Raw genomic sequence first — 14402 nt, 5'->3', positions numbered from 1 at the left:
TATATTCCCCCGGCACTGCAGTGATGAGTCGGTGGGTTGTGGCACAGTTTCCTTAAGATTGATCGCAGCAGAGGAAACAGTGAAGAGAAACGAAGCCGGCCCTCGATTCGTGCTCAATGCGATACGAGAAGCGGAGAGGGCGTGAATCGAGGTGAACGGTAAACGGATTCACGCCTCGGTGAGCACAGAGCTGCATACTCGTACACGCCCTTCTCTGAGAATGGGTTTCCGCGCCGCCAGCTTCGTGAACCTTGGGGGTGCTTCTCGTTTTACGCATCCAAAATGTATTGACCGAGCTTTGCGCACGAATACACCGCAAAAAAAGAGAAACGCTCCACCGGACGCAAGTCAATATATATTCCTTAAAACACTGAATCCGATAGGCCTTGTACGTGGCGACGCACATGAGTCATTTATTCGAAAGGCGTAAACAGAAAGAAGAGAAGAAAGGAAGAAAGTAAACTGATAACTGACAACCTCTCCAGCCCAAATCGAGAACAGGGAAATAAACTAATGCAGGGAGATGGATGTGTGGGGCGTGGACGCGAAGCGCCGGCTGTATGCATGGCTTTTGAGAGCGCTTTATTCACAGTACTTTCTCCGTGCCATCGCATTGTAGAAGTGTGCTTTTTAAAGCATTAAATACTTTTAGCTCCCGTTGTTGGCCCGGCGGGAGCGATTTGAGCGCCCGCATACAGAGGGAGAACACTGAAGCGAACCGAAACGAACTTTGGAGAAATTTTCAGTTCACCGTCTCTGGTGCATAAGTGCTGCGCTGCCACTGGAGTAGCGCATGCGTCAACAACAGCTTCTCTGGAGTATGCTAGGACGCCGTTACTGCGCATGCGCGGGGTCGCTTAACTCGTCGCAACGTCGGAATGAATAAACAGGCGCGTCGCGAAGCAACCACGTTCGCCCAAGCGATTGCTGCAGCAAAAGAGGAGATCTACATCTACTCTCGATGACGAGATCGACTCTCGGCTTGTTTTTTTTTTGGCCCCGTTTATAAACATATAAGCGCATGGAACAACAGCAGCCGAACAACGCCCTCTCCTGAATAGGAGAGACGTCATTTAGCGCGGGCTTCTGAACGTGGGAACGGGCTTATTCTAGACGCACACACCCAGCGGAAAATGTATTCATGAACTCGGAAAGGAAGAGAAGCAGCCGCTGTCGCTAAAGGTGGCGACGAGAACCGCTACTGCGCGCACGGAAGGCGGTTCAGGTCACTGAAAGACAAATTATCGCGTCACTGTTATACAGGGTGTTTCATTTTGTTTTGTGACAGATTTGTCAAACTTTTTTAAAATTTCTACGCACTCGAGTTTGGGTTCTTTGATTAGGAGGATGCATCGTGAAAGAACTTTTGTAAACATTACTTAATTAACGTGTTCTGATGAACTTCCTTATTATCTGTTCAAGTTACTTATTATTGAATAAAATGAAGCACCCAGTGTCCCTGGAATCCCGGGGTTATACGGAGGAACTTATTAAAGCTCCGGGCTTTATTGCGCCCCCGATGGCTTATCTTGGAAGTGGCGATTCCAGCGCGAGAAAACAGCCGGATAATGAGCGATGATGAGCGAATGCCGCTCGTGGTGAGTGAAGCAAGCGTTCACGCTCACTTCCTACAAAGGCGACATCATTCGACGTTCTAAACCTTCGAGCCGATTCTAAGGACCACAGCTGAGATCAGTCTATTCCCATTTTAAGTGACTACAAGGTGAGGAAGCACAGCGCGCACGTGAAATCTGTGTGACGTGTAGTAGAAGCAAAAGGGAGGGCGCGGAGGCGAATAATTAACGAACTGTAAACCCTCAAATAAAACTAGCCCAGATCGATAGCGTTGCATACAGTTCAAGACCGTCAGTTGTATACAGATAAGGATACATATGTGGCTTTCTTTAAAACTGAAAATAGTGTTAGCGAAACGCGTCCGGAGCAGAGGTGGGCATGTGACTTAAAAAAATCTGGACCTCACCTCGACCTCAATAAGAATTTGCCGACCTCACTCAACCTCATCAGTTGAGGTTGAGGTCTCCTTAGACGCCCTCACCTCCCTTTTCCTGAGGCCACTGCTGACATCACTCAATATCACCTCAACCTCAAATTGTGAGGTTGAGGTCGGCTGCTCGACCTCAGAAAACAAACGAAAAACAAAACAAAAGGCGATTAAGAAGTTTTTCAATTAAACCCAATTCTGAGAATACTGTGAGACAGGAAAGCCAAAATGATGATGGCATTATATAAAGTGTGTACAGACACTTTTGATGTGCACGCAATAGGAGAAGCTTATAATCTGGGATGAACCCTCAGAGAGTTTATGGGCTACGGGGAGGGGTTCCCCATACGCGGTTACCAACAGCACGTCGGTGAGTACTTTATATGCGTCAATATCTGGCAACCTACTTCGTGTATACTTGTTCGTATTGGAAGCCTATCGCTCATTCACGCACGAACCGACAATTGACAAACACAGCCGTTCTACACCATCTACCAGAAATTGGGAGGAGGGGGGAGGTATTCACGATACTCTTTTCAGGCTTGAGAATAGTTACCGAATATAAAGAAAGTGATCGTCGATGTAATTTCCAATGCGATGGTTATGCAGATCCATATCAGTATATTTCGATTTTCAAACTATATCCGGCATAGCGAGAATGCTGTTCTCAGTCCTCTGCACGTTGCCTTCGAAAACAAGCTGCGGCTGTAGTACACCAACAGAGGCACGTTGTATTTGTCTGTGTAGAAGCGAGCGGCTTCTTTTATTGATGCGAAAGAATTAGATGGCTAACTTTCAAGGTCATATCCGGCAAAAAGTGTCCGCAAGAAACAGCGCCATGCGACGTCACGAGCCGGCGAGTCACGCGGCGATGATGATGACGGCACGTAATTAATTAATGGCAAATAATATAGTTAGGAAAGGCTAATATTAATTAGCATAATTAGTGACGCCATCATGTGCGTGTGACGTCATACCAGGTCGCGTGACAGTGATGTAATGTGCCATCAAACCCAGTCACGTGACGACGCTGTAATATGACATCACACCTACTCATGTGACAACGATGTAATTTATCGACATACCAAGCCCCCATACAACCCCCTTCCACCCCCCATTTCAAGATCCATATGGATCCCACATTACTACACATGCGCGCATAACGCATTACAGAGTGCCCACAACACGGTCCACATTAATTACATTCGGATTGTCCAGCAGGTAAACGCGCCAGTTGTCATGTATGACATACTGCAAAGATCATGCAACGACACATGCGTTTGACTCTCGAGATGGTGATGACGATGATGCTACCGATGTATTCTTATGAGCCCGGGGAAGTCTGATATACCGCTACCAAATTAAATGTTGCCAGAATATCGTCACGTAGTGGTGACGGCAATCGAAGCAGCGATGAAGACGGACAAAAGGGTCTTCTAAAAGAAAACTGTTTATTGGGCCGACTTGCACCCAAAATGGACTGAATCACTCGGCGGCGGCGAATGAATGAATGAAAAACTTTATTGTATAAGGGTTATTTCTCGCAGCGTAGGTGGAGCCCTCAGTCCAGGGCCCCAGCGGCCTTTGCAGTCTTGCGAGCCCTGTCGATCAGCTTGAGCTGCTCTTCAGGCTTCGAGCTGGACAGCGCAGCCTCCCACTGCTCCGGTGTAGGTGTGTTGTTTATCGGCGCTGCCTGCAGCGACAAGCGTGCTCGGCGGTCGTCGAACAGAATGCCCGCCGCTGTCGGCCATGCTCAATTTAAAGCTGATAGCGAACTTTGAGATATAGCTTGCAAAGTTACTAGAACATTCCGGAACAACGTAGAATCAGCGCTGCCAGGCTGCGATCAATAGAGATAAATCTAGTCGCGTCTTGAGTCGCAAACAAAGCGATAAAGTGGTGTGGCGGCAGATTTGAAAAACGAACAAACACTGCAAATATTCGCGGCATTACTCCCCTCTCAAAGAAGCATCGACCCGATACATTAAAACAACTAATGCGACTAGTAAGAAAAAAAAACGGATCTTGCGAAAATAGAACATGGAAATGCAGCGGCCTTTAGCGCGCATGGACAACTTCTGGTGTACATGTACAACTTCTGGTCGTACGCGGCGTCGCTGTGATGCAGTCATTGCGTCAGGAATGACTTCATAATCCAGTTCACCTAGCCGACGAAGAACCTTGTACGGGCCGAAATAGCGACGCAAAAGCTTTCCACTCAATCCACGGCGGCGAATGGGCGTCCACACCCAGACTTGGGTCTCCTGGCTTGTATTCCGCGTTGCGTCTTCGTAGGTTGTAGCGTCTGGCGTCGGACCGCTGCTGATTTTTGATCCGTAATCGGGCAAGCCTTCGAGCTTCTGCGCGTTGAAGGTAGGCGGCAACGTCGACGTTTTCTTCTGTAACGTTGGGCAGCATGGCGTCTAGCGTGGTCGTGGCCTCCCTGCCATGGACGAGCCTAAAAGGCGTCATCTGGGTGGTCTTCTGCACTGCAGTGTTGTAGGCGAAGACGACGTAAGACAGGATGACATCCCAGGTTTTGTGTTCGGTATCGACATACATGGCGAGCATATCGGCGATGGTTTTGTTCAGGCGCTCGATCAGTCCATTGGCCTGCGGATGGTATTCAGTTGTCCTCCGGTGGCTGGTTTGGCTGTAACGCAGGATAGCTTGCGTTAGTTCCGCCGTGAATGCTGTTCCTCTGTCCGTGATGAGCACATCGATCGGGGGCGCCGTGTCGAAGAAGAATGCATTTCACGAAAAATTTGGCGACGTGTGCTGCTGTTCCGTTCGGTAGGGCTTTCGCCTCGGCGTAGCGGGTCAGGTAGTCGGTCGCTATGATGATCCACTTATTTCCAGATGTTGACGTTGGAAAAGGGCCAATCAAGTCCATGCCGATCTGCTGAAAGGGACTTGAGGGAGGTTCAGTGGGGTTCAGAAATCCTGCTGGTCGTGTGGGAGGAGTCTTTCAAGAAGGGTTTTGAGGCGGGCTAGTTGGTGGATTTCGTTCATGATTGAACTGCGCGAAAGAAACGGGGACCAAGAAGAAACACGTACACACACACAGCGCTGTGTGTGTGTACGTGTTTCTTCTTGGTCCCCGTTTCTTTCGCGCAGTTCAATCATGAACGAAGGGGTCTTTCGTCGCTGACAATCTCTCCAGGATTTCACATAGCGTGCGACATCGGCAGACAGTCGGGTCCAGTAATACTTGTCTTGAATGCGGCAGAGGGTGCGAGTAAACCCGAGATGTCCAGCTGTCGGCTCGTCGTGTGAAGCCTGTAGAACTTCTTCGCGGAGACATGCAGGAGCAACAGGGAGGTAGGCTGTTTTTCTCGCTGCAAAGTTCTTCTTCACGAAGACCTCATTCTGCACACAGAAGGAAGACAGTCCTCGCTTGAATGAAGCGGGAGGTGAAGAAACCTTGCCTTCCAGGTACTCGTTGAGGCGTTTTAGGTCGGGGTCCGAGCGTTGCTGCTGGGCAAAAGAGCTGGGGCTGATGGGTCCCAGGAAGGCGTCCTCATCGTCGTCCGGCGGCGGTGCATCTGCAGGGGCTCGTGAGAGGCAATCGGCGTCAGAGTGCTTGCATCCCGACTTGTAAACGACGGTGATGTCAAACTCCTGGAGACGCAGACTCCATCGAGCGAGTCGGCCAGAGGGGTCCTTCAAATTGGCGAGCCAGCACAGCGGTGGTGATCGCTGACCACCCTGAATGGTCGTCCGTACAGTAGGGGCGGAATTTCGACGTAGCCCAGATGATGGCAAGGCACTCCTTCTCAGTTGTCGAATAGTTAGCCTCGGCCTTGGAAAGGGAACGGCTAGCGTATGCGATGACCTTCTCCAGCCCGTCGCTTTTTTGAACGAGAACGGCCCCTAGGCCCACGCTGCTTGCGTCGGTATGAACTTCAGTGTCGGCGTTTTCATCAAAATGCGCGAGGATCGGTGGGGACTGTAAACGACGCTGAAGTTCCTTGAAGGCTTCTGCTTGCGGCGCTTCCCATTTAAACGGCACGTCTGTTTTCGTCAGTTGGGTCAGGGGCTCGGTGATGCGCGAAAACGTTTTTCACAAATCGTCGGTAATATGCGCACTGTCCGAGAAATATGCGCACTGCTTTCTTATCGGCCGGCGGTGGAAACTGTTCAATATCAGCTGCTTTCTGCGGGTCCGGGCGTACTCCCTCCTTGCTAACGATGTGGCCTAGAAACAGTAGCTCTTCGTAGGCAAAGTGTCACTTTTCTGCCTTCAAGGCTAGGCCAGACGACTTGATGGCGTCTAGTACTGTTCGAAGTCTTTTGAGGTGTTCTTCAAAGTTCGAGGGGAAGACAACGACGTCATCTAAATATACCAAGCGACAAGCGTGCTCGGCGGTCGTCGAACAGAATGCCCACCGCTGTCGACCGTGCTCAATTTAAAGCTGATAGCGAACTTTCGAGATAAAAGATGCAAAGTTACTAGAACATTCCGGAACAACGTAGAATCAACCCTGTCTGGCTGCGATCAATCGAGATAAATCTAGTCGCGTCTTGCGTCGGAAACAAAGCGATAAAGTGGTTTGGCGGCAGATTTGAAAAACGAACAAACACTGCAAATATTCGCGGCAATATTAATTAAATAGTTTACATTACCCAGCAACCGAAGGCAATTATTGTGCGGAAAAATAGGAATACCTTCAGCTAATAATTAAGGATGATGATGTTGATGTTCCTGGGAGGTCAATACCCTCCCCCGCTTCCGCTACTTCCCTCCAGGTGGCGATGGTAATGGTTTCGAAATCCTGGGAATTCTCCGATGACGCAATGAACCCACGGCATTTTGAAAGAGAGGGCTAGATTACGCCTTTGAACAACGTACCAACTATAAAAATCACACGGGTCAAAACAACTGGCCTAGAGTGGGCAGCGTGAACCGCTCTCTCTGTAAAGAGCATCATGGGTCTCCGCTCAAATTTCCCTGCAGCGAAATCTTTTTCAGAGCCCCCCCACCCCGGGTGGGGTAACCGCCCATGTACCCGTAAGCCTCAACAGAATTCTGGGTACCATTTCGTCAACCAGTCTGAAACAAGCTGCTTTAAGTCAATCACTTGTTTTCCTTCAAAATTGAACTAATCAATGCTACGCCAGCATCCTCGACGTTTTTTTTTTTTTACCCACGAGCACCGCGCGAGCATTCTGCGAAGCCGTTTCAGGTCAACGATGGGTCTCTGCAAAATAGTTAAAGGAAAGATAACGTGTAGTGCCTGGTCGTCTGCAAGGCAAGCCGCCAACCTAACTGATCCTATACGAGAAAAAAAATAAAATTATTAGAAATATGCAAACAAAAATAGCACACTAAAACATAAGCGAACAACAGTGTGTCCCATTAAACGTCATATTAGTAGGTTTGAAACAGCGACTCAGCAGCACAGCGCGAGCATGTAATCAGATCCATTCACACATCTTCATTAAAAAAAGGAAAAGGAATCAGCTACCACATCACCATACTTTCATTATAGTTTTGCATTTTTTCGCCGCTGCAACAACAGATATGCTGGTGCGTTCGCCTCGTGTTGCGGTGTTTCGGCATAATAAGTGAATTTTCTAGAAGGAACAAGGATCCGGAGACCAAAAGAGAGCTTAATCGGAAGGATATAAAAGTGAAATTACGTTTGCATCTGCTTGAATTACGGAACGGGAATATACAGAAGTAGTGTGAGATTCGAAAGGGGAAGACACCGATCAAAAGCTTCGACGGTCATATACAGGTTTTTCGGGCGTCGTGCTTTTTTAATCAAATCAGCAGGCGTCCTTGTTAGGAACCACCTGAATCACATTCTCTCGCCTGTGCTGACTACTCCAGTTTCTGTTAAGTCGGTTTGTAATGTACAGCAGGATTCCCTTTACTCGACTGCTAGGTAAGAGCCGTGACTTCAGCGCCGGCAACGAGCATGAACACGAAACAGTCTTGCTTGGGGCCATCCGCGCTGCGACGAAATTATTGTGTGCTTGTTGGACTGAACTTTCGTTTGCAGAATCAAACAAAGCTACCACGGTTCAACGTGAGTTACGTTCTTTGCGCGCACTTGGGAGTTTGAGCCTACCGGCAGGCAGCTACGGGTGATCCGCCAGCGGAGGAAGGGGGAGGGAGAGTGGCGTGCCGTGACAGCAGCACTCCTTCCGGGAAGACCAGAGGGGTGCGTCCTCCTGTAGGCTCGGGGTGAACGGACATTACGGTGCAGCACCGGCAGCTAAAAGAAAACTGTGGCGTCCGGTTGTCTAGACAGGGGAAACCGAACACCAAGCGTCATTGCATGAACACTGCAGTGGTGCGCTGCAACTCCGATTCGGAAGCGGCACTCGTCGGCGTTAGACGTGGTAACTGCAAAAAGTCTCGACGTCAAAATTTCGACCTCACTGAATGGCGACCTCACTCAATCTCAAACTCACGCGTGAGGTTGAGGTCTGATTTGCTGACCTCACCCCTACAAAATTTCGAGCCGTCGCTGATCTCACCTCAACCTCACCTCACGACGGGATCACGGCGTGATCACCTCAACCTGATGAGGTTGCCCACCTCTGGGTAAATGAAGCGTTTTCAACTTCATTTAGCCATAGATTTATTTTGAGTCGAAGTTTCGGACAAGGCTCAATTCTACCGGATGGTATTATTAGAAACTCTCACTAACATACTTTTTTTATTTCCTTGATTTCTGATAACTGTTACTTTCGGCTTTACATGAATGTATCTGTACCCTTTTTCCTTAACAAAATCCCCTAAGTGTACTTGTGTTGTATTGCTCTATTGTATTGTTTAACTGCTGTACTCGTGTTGTATTTGATAGTGCGGGAATATGTTTGTGCTATTGTAACCGCGTGTTTTATGTAAAGAAAATGTGATTCTGCTGCTGCAGGCTGTACACAATGGGGGGGGGGGGGGGGGGGGGGGGCTAAGGCCTCGTCAGGCTTCCGAGCCTTTAGCCTTACGCCACCCGCAGGGATTTATTGTATTACTTCCTGCAAATAAAGTTACTATATATATATATATATATATATATATATATATATATATATATATATATATATATATATATATATATATATATATATACTTATGAAGGGAGCCAACAGTCACCGAAACCAAGGTGCATAGGGGAATGTTTTTTTTTATATGTTGTGCTTATCAGTGGGATATTACAGTACTTAGATTAATAAATCGCTTAAAGAAAATTACTTATAAAGCAGCAGAAAAAACAACCTTGCCGCCGGTGGGATCCGAACCCACGACCTCCGAATATCGCGTCCGGTGCTCTTACCAACTGAGCTACGGCGACGGCTGTCCAATCTGCTGCTCTCGTGGGTATTTATGTTCATAGCTATGGTCGAGGGTGGCGCTGTTCACCAGCGACACCCTCGACCATAGCTATGAACATAAATACCCACGAGAGCAGCAGATTGGACAGCCGTCGCCGTAGCTCAGTTGGTAAGAGCACCGGACGCGATATTCGGAGGTCGTGGGTTCGGATCCCACCGGCGGCAAGGTTGTTTTTTTCTGTCTGCTTTATAAGTAATTTTCTTTAAGCGATTTATTAATCTAAGTACTGTAATATCCCACTGATAAGCACAACATATAAAAAAAAAACATTCCCCTATGCACCTTGGTTTCGGTGACTGTTGGCTCCCTTCATAAGTTGTCAAACGGGCCCCTCATTTCCTTAAATTATCTGCTAATATATATATATATATATATATTATAATAAATATATATATATATATATATATATATATATATATATATAATATTATATATATATATATATATATATATATATATGTGTGTGTGTGTGTGTTGTGTGTGTGTGTGTGTGTGTGTGTGTGTGTGTGTGTGTGTGTGTGTGTGTGTGTGCGTGTGTGCGTGTGTGCGTGCGTGCGTGCGTGCGTGCGTGCGTGCGTGCGTGCGTTTGTCACCCAGACTGGTTACAATATCGGAGACGGGCAAGTTCGTTGGCTGCCTCTCGTAAATTCCTTCTCTTAAAGAAAACAATCATAAGTTTAAGACTAAACTGCATTATTGGGGGGGGGACTGTGTTGTATGAATAGTGAGGGCGAAATTTCAAGAGGTGCGGGCGATGTCAAAAAGGATAAAAATAAAAAGAATTTGTTCCACCCAATCATGGCGCGCTACTGCATGAAGTCATTCTCGACTGTCACGAATTCGGCAGTCTCTCCGATGCCTTTCCGAGTCTTTCGGGTTGAAATAAATGCTTTTTTTTCGGTGCCAAAAAGAGGGGAAGAAATTCACAGCACGTTACGAGTGTGTAACGTGAATCTTTGAGCGTTAGCTGTGGTGTGACAGCGTAGAAAGAATCCAGGTGCCAGGCAAAGAGACGCTGATAGCCACCCTTGTCCGCCGGTGGGTTTCGAGACAACCTCCTCCCGCAGCTTAGGCGGACGCCGAAGCCGCTGAGTCCCCCTTCGCCCCTCTCTCTCTCTTCCCTCGTCTACTTTTACAGCGAAAGCTGCAATAGCTTTGTAGAAGAAATTTGCAGAAGCTTTGTAGTAGAAGCAATTTAGGGGGTATAAGAGCACCCTTGTCGCGCGTTATGTGTAACGGGTTAGTTAAACACCACCGCCAAGCACTGTCGGGGACAAAAGTCTCCAGGATGCGTCATCGGGAGCCGAAGCTGATAGCCCTGTGAATAGCCGCTGGCTGGAGACCACACTTGTCGAGATAAAAGTCAGATTAGCGTGCTATGATGAGTGCTAGTGTTAGCAGGTGATCGCTAAAAAACATTGCAGCTATTATCCAAAACCGCTTGCCGCGCGTCCTGGAGAGTTTTGCCCCCATAGAACCTAAAAGCATGACCGAGATGTCCACTAACCGAGGGAGCCTATTATGTGCCTTTCCTTTCCTCAACACCAACGGAGTGTAAACCCTGCGTTGGTTTTGAGTAAAGGAAAGGCGCATAATTTCCTCAATTTGTAGGTGAACACCACCGCCATCTCCGATCGAGGTGTCCACTGACCCAGGGAGCCAGTTATGCACCTTTCTTTTCGTAAAAAACCAGCTGAGGGTTTAGACTGCGAATAAGACCGCACTGGGAACTAGACTATTTGGTTCGTGCAAACGGCCTCTGGAGTCCGTGAATTGTGCCGAGAATGAGGCGGCCGCGTTTCGATGGAGGCGAAACGCAAAAAGGCGCCTGTGTGCTGTGGGATGTCAGTGCACATTAAAGATCCCCAGGTGATCGAAATTATTCCGAAGCCCTCCACTACGGCACCTCTTTCTCGCTTCCTTCTTTCCCTCCCTCCTCTATCTCTTTGCTTACGGAGCTGTTGTGGTGTCCACCGAGATGTGAGACAATTTCTGCGCCTTTCATTTCCTGATAAGCAATCATCGAACCGAAGACTGCAAGCGGAAGATGGCCAAGTATGCACGTGAGCGAATAGATGCCAAAATGGGCCTGCCACTCGAGACCTGTTGGTACACAGCATTAACGAGCGAAAGCTGATTAATGCGCTAAGCCGGTAAGCTTAGATCTTGTAATTTTTTCTCTCTTCCTCCTCTCCCGTGAGAATGCAGGACCGATTTCTCTCTCTTCACTTTGCCACCTGCCAAAAGAGGCCGGCGGCAGGTGGCGCTGCGGACGGGGACGACAAGAAGAGATGCTAGCAGTAAGATAGCATTTGAGGAGGGATTCAGAAAAATGGGGGGAAAAGCAGTGGGCTAGGAAAGTTTTCAGATGCCTGTGCATAAGGAATGTTGACACGAAATGGAGAAAGCGGACTAGAAAATTGACAAGCAAATATCAGGGCAGCAGTAAGGGGGAAATTCAGCAATTATCCGTTAAGAAAAAGGTTAAAGAAACAGAGAGAACTCTGTGGAAGACAGGGATGCGGACGAAATCGGCACTGGGAACATGCAGGATCCTTAAGCAGGAAATTGCCAATGAAAATATCTATGATAATTGTAGGGGAAGCTCTTTGTTGTTTGAGGCCAGGACGGGAGTTTTGCGAACTGAGACATATAGAGTCGGGTACCACGAGATAGACACGTTGTGCATTGTGTGCGGAGAGGAGGACGAAACGGCTGAACACTTGATACTTCTCTGTAAAGGGCTTCACCCAACAGTGGAAAGCAGCGGGGCTGATTTATCCAAGGCATTGGGGTTTAAGGACAGTGAAGGGACAGTAGATTTTAAGCGGGTAGAAGTAACCAAGCGAAGGTTATATGATTGGCGGCTAAAAGCAAGACAAGAGTAAAATTTCACAGGCCATGGCTAGATGGCTTGAGCCACCGCCCGATTTTAAGGGTTCAGCCTTGCCCATCCACCCATCCATCCACGACAACGGCGCGAAATTGGGGAACGAGCTAATGGAACTAACGCTCTAAAATTGAAACTGGCCCGATTGCGCGGCTAAGCTAAAGAAAGGCACAAGTGAAATGGCAGGAATGAAATGAATAGTGAAATTAAGTAAACGCAATAAAAAAACTGATGGCCGATTTGTGTAGTTAATAATAATAATAATAATAATAATAATAATAATAATAATAATAATAATAATAATAATAATAATAATAATAATAATAATAATAATAATAATAATATTAATAATAATAATAATTGGTTTTTGAGGGGGAGCGGCCAAACGGGAATTAGGTGCGCCAGCAGTTCGATTTTCGCTTCAGTTCTGGTGTTCAGCTCGTGTTCACGGATGGCATTTTTCGTGTATTTTTATTGATGGTTTAATGTTCATAATGTTAATGTTCATAATGTTAATGTTCATAATGTTTAGTGATGATTTAATGTTCATATATGTGGAATTGGACATTCTCTCCATTCATACGTCCCTCCATAGGTTTTCTCATTGGTTTCCTCCATAGGTCCCTGGGAGTCTTCCTACAACTGCTGGCCCAGTGGTGCTGAGGTCAAGCCATGCGCCATTGCCCTTTTATGGCTGGCAAGCACCCGCCGCGGTGGCTCAGTGGTTAGAGTGCTCGGCTACTGATCCGGAGTTGCAGGGTTCGAGCCCGACCACGGCGGCTGCGTTTTTATGGAGGCAAAACGCTAAGGCGCCCGTGTGCTGTGCAATGTCAGTGCATATCAAAGATCCCCAGGTGGTCGAAATTATTCCGGAGCCCTCCACTACGGCACCTCTCTCTTCCTTTCTTCTTTCACTCCCTCCTTTATCCCTTTCCTCACGGCGCGGTTCACGTGTCCAACGATATATGAAACTGATACTGCGCCAATTCATTTCCCCCCGAAAAAAACAATAATTATACCAATGGCTGGCAGGCATATAGCGAGGGGGGTCCCAAGGTAATTTTAGCCAAGTGTGCATGGAGCTGATTGATATCCGGATGAGCTCTACAGTGCGGAAAAAAGATTGGGTCGGCGAAAATGTGGCTTGCAAGCCCTGGAATGTCATTTCTGCATTAGTAAAAGCTCACATGTTTATTTTTAGTCCAAAAAATGGAAGTAAACTACATTGATTATTTGCACAAAACGTACCATTTTCCGCCACTCTCCAGGGAAAGTGTTTTGACGTGCATTGAATTCGAGCTTGCTTTCTCTATTGTTCCACGCTCTTAAAAGCAGTCCGTTTAACTCTCCACCGGGATTGGCCCGCCATTTCACCCTCTGCTAATATTGAGAGGCAGCACTACGGCGCGTTTTCTATTGGGTTGTGCGGAGAAGGGTTGCTGTGCACCGCTTAGCTCCATGCACGTCGTTGAATCCTTGTCTGGTTCTCAACCATCAGCACCGACTGCGGGAGTTGAAAGAACAGCAAAACCATAAGCACACCCTTAAACTGCCGCAGGTGCATAGATATGTTCCCCAGCAAAGGAGAAGGATAACAACCCTAAGAGTTTTAGATCCAGTTCACCATCAGGGGATCCGACTATCATCGGGAGCTTTCCAAACGCCACCTGTTCCAAGTAGCTGAAGCGCTTGAGGATGGGCTAGTCGGAACATGCTCATATGCAAGACGTGCGGTGCTAATATTGACAAGGACAGAGCTAACGATAACACGAATAGTTCTGGCATGAAAGGAGACTATACGTAAGTTCCCCATCGGTTGCCCTCACCCGGAGGGAGGTTGCTTCGCGGCGTAACGACAAAAAAATTCACATGACTGCCAGCTACGCATGTGTATCAGTAAGGCAGAGTTGACATGGTGACACTGCGGAACTCCCAGCCGAGCTTCGAAAACACTTGCTTGGGGATAATGTTTTATTTTCCTTTTTCTTTGAAGGCTTAATTTTTTGTTCTGTCATGTTTGCTATCAGCGTCGTGCACATCTGTGTTATTCTCTCTTCCCCTCTTATGCTTTTATCAAGTTTTTGTCACGTGCTCTTGTTTTCTTTCTTCCACTGAAATGGAATAAAGACTGACTTGGTAGATTGCGCTTAACCGCTCTTGTT

The sequence above is a fragment of the Amblyomma americanum genome, chromosome 1, assembly GCF_052857255.1.
Source record: "Amblyomma americanum isolate KBUSLIRL-KWMA chromosome 1, ASM5285725v1, whole genome shotgun sequence".
NCBI classification, from domain to species: Eukaryota; Metazoa; Arthropoda; class Arachnida; order Ixodida; family Ixodidae; genus Amblyomma; species Amblyomma americanum.
The sequence above is the reverse complement of the archived record's forward strand: the minus strand, read 5'-3'. Positions refer to the sequence as shown.